The 3,283-nt window shown below is 41.4% G+C and overlaps 1 pseudogene; it reads right to left on the bottom strand.

Moving 5' to 3' along the window:
- Positions 1-1,658: 1,658 nt before the first annotated feature.
- On the bottom strand, positions 1,659-1,776 carry LOC124790687 (annotated as a pseudogene).
- Positions 1,777-3,283: the final 1,507 nt, after the last annotated feature.

Genomic DNA, 3,283 nt, shown 5'->3' with positions numbered 1-3,283 from the left:
CTTAATACGTAAAACTCATTACCAATATTGTTTCCATCGTTGCACCAAGCAGGAATACAAACATTTCTAAGCTATTGTTGCGGGCTTGAGCCACAGATTGTTGCTCACTGAAAAGGTTACACAAATAAGCTTACATGTTACCATCACAAGAGTCTGATTTATGTAAGATGCAGGAGATACTCACCAGTCAGTGCATTGCATTTTGAAAGCAACACAGGCCATCACAATAGCTAAATGCTGAACCTGCCAGGGTGATGTCGCTGTGTGAGCTGGAAACGTTGTGTCGGAGGAATCACAAAGGACGCCGCCCGCGGCTAACTTTGCTTCTCTTCTTCTCCTCCCCTCCCTCCCTTCACCAACCTAAAGGGAAGCCTCTCCGGCTGAAAACGAGCTGGCTCTCAGCAGGCAAAGTTCCTCAAATCACAACCGATCTGTCTGCTCTCCTCCACTGCGGGAGAAATTTCAGTACTTTACGAGGAAAGTGGCGTGTTTCAGGCATAACAAATAACGTAATATTGAACCGCGTATACTGTGCGTTTTGATTTTCTTTTAAAACTGTAGGTAATTCCAAAGATAGCAAGAGCCAACAAGTGCAAGAATTATCGTACAATCATCTTACCATCTCATGCATTCAATCTACTGACAAGAATAATGTAGAGGGGATTGCCAAAGAAAATTGAGGAGATGTCAGATGACTATCAGTTTGCTTAACAGAAGGTAAAGGCACCAGAGAGGCATTTCTTACGATGCAGTTGATAATGGAAGCAAGATTAAAGAAAAATCAAGACACGTTTATAGGGTTTGTCGACCTAGAGAAAGCGTTCGATAATGTCAAATGGTGCAAGATGTTCTAAATTCTGAGAAAAATAGGTGTAAACTATAGGAAAAGGTAGGTAATATACAACATGTCTAAGAACCAAGTGGCAAGAATAAGAGTGGCAGACCAAGAACTAACTGCTCGGATTAAAAATGGTGTAAGACATGGATGTAGTCTTTAGCCCCTACCGTTCAGTCTGTACATCGAAGAAACAATGATTGAAATAAGAGAAAAATTCAAGAGTGGAATTAAAATTCAAGGTGAAAAGTGATCAATCATAAAATTAGCTGATGACATTGCTGTCATAAGTGAAAAAGAAGAAGAATTACAGGATGAGTTGAATGGAATCGAAAGTTCAGTGAGTACAGAATATGGATTAAGAGTAAATTGAAGAAATACGAAAGTTTTCAGTGGTACTAAGCCACAGTTAAATAGAATTATTTGAAAGAATACACATCCATTTGGTTGTACATTACTGTATTACTCTTCGGTATTGAGCAAAACATTCTTAGACCTTTAACATTTTGCTGTGTACTGTGCAGAAGGACAAATACAGAGCTCAACACATTTGCTTAACAATGAGTCTTACCTGCTTTGGGCTGACTTTACCAGAAATGAGTAACTTAACCTAACCTCCTCCCGAACAGGCCATGAAGGCCCAAAGGTTCCAACCGGACGCTGTGTCATCCTCAGCCCACAGGCGTCACTTGATGAGGATATGGAGGGGCACGTGGTCAGCATACCGCTCTCTCCGCCGTATGTCAGTTTCCGAGACCGGAGCCGCTGCTTCTCAATCAAGTAGCTCCTCAGTTTGCCTCACAAGAGCTGAGTGCACCCCGCTTGCCAACAGCGCTCGGCAGACCGGATGGTCACCCATCCAAGTGCTAACCCAGCCCGACAGCGCTTATCTTCGGTGATCAGACGGGAACCGGTGGTACCACTGCGGCAAGGCCGTTGTCTACCAGAAATGAGTGCATCGCTACACGATGATAATTTTGTGTCATTTATATCAATTCTAAACAAATGTGTTGAACTGTGTATTTCTCATCCTGCACAGTGCAGAACAAAACCATGTGAATTGCGTAAGAATAATGAACTCGATAACTTTGTGAAAGCTGAAATCTAGATTGTACGGAAGAAGAATAATACAATAATATATAGTCAAATGGTGATGTGAAAGACGTGAGTAATGAGAAGTAGTAGAAATGAGAGCACAGGAAACTTTAACATCACGAATGGTGATCTCGAAGTAGATGAAGACGACGAAATCTATTGCGTAGACAGCAAAATAACTCATTGTGGCTGGAGAAGGAGAACACAGAAAAGGAGACTGGCACTGGTAAAAATACGTTACTGGCCAAGTGAAATCTACTGGTTTCAAACATAGGCCCTAACATGAGAAACAGATTTCTGAGATTGTACGTTTAGAGCACGGCATGGACTATGGGAAATCCCGAACAGAAGAGAATCGAAGTATACGATATGTGGTACAAGAGAAGATCGTTTAATATTAGGTGGACTGATAAGCTAAGGAATGAAGTGGTTCTCCAGAGATCGACGAGAAACGGAGTATATGGAAAACAACAAAAATAAGAAGGGGCGGGATGATAGGATATCTGTTAAGACATTGAGGAATATCTTCCATTGTACTGTACGGAGCTGTAGGGGGTATAAGCGGCAGAAAAGACAGACTTGAATACGTCCAGAAAGTAGTTGATGACGTAGGTTGCAAGTGCTACTCTGAGATGAAGAGTTTGGCACAGGAGAGAAATTCGTAACGGGCCACATCAATCCAGTCAGAAGACAGATGACTCAAGAAAAAGGCAGTATGTAGTCAATACTCTCTCTCCACTTTCACCAAAAGTCATTGTCCTAGGTAGGCTATAACGATATGGAAACAATACCCTAAAACAGTTTTTAGAGACATAACACGAACTTCAGGTACTTTTTGTCTTATGCATTGACACAGGAAGGTTACCTTGGTTCCGTTTACCGGTTCGTATGGATTCTGTTAAGATGTCACCCTGGTGCAGCTTGTTCATTGCCAAATATACATCCAATCGAGGTGGTTAAAACAAAGCGACATAAGGCACTTTGCATTCTCCGTTTCAAAATATGCAATTCACTTTCAACTGTACTGTACGATTTTCGTCGAGAGTATGGCTCTGCGCCTTGTAATATTTTTCACTAGAATGGGATTTCGTTTAGTAGTCTATCGATCTTTTCACTTATTATCGCAATGCGGCATCGCTTACTTCATTTTATAGTTTAGTGATAAAAGGCGTCAATTTAATCATATGTATTCTATAGAAACAAATTTTATAAAATTTGTTTTTGGAATTGAGGGCGTCATTACCAACAGGAGCATTGTTGCTGTTTTCGTTCAGCGAAGCCCAAGCGCTAATGGTCACGTGTTTGCGATAACAGATGAGAGTCACTGTTCGCGTTTCGCGTGGAACGATCAGA

Source organism: Schistocerca piceifrons, chromosome 3, assembly GCF_021461385.2.
Source record: "Schistocerca piceifrons isolate TAMUIC-IGC-003096 chromosome 3, iqSchPice1.1, whole genome shotgun sequence".
In the NCBI taxonomy this organism is placed as follows: domain Eukaryota; kingdom Metazoa; phylum Arthropoda; class Insecta; order Orthoptera; family Acrididae; genus Schistocerca; species Schistocerca piceifrons.
The sequence above is the reverse complement of the archived record's forward strand: the minus strand, read 5'-3'. Positions and strand labels throughout refer to the sequence as shown.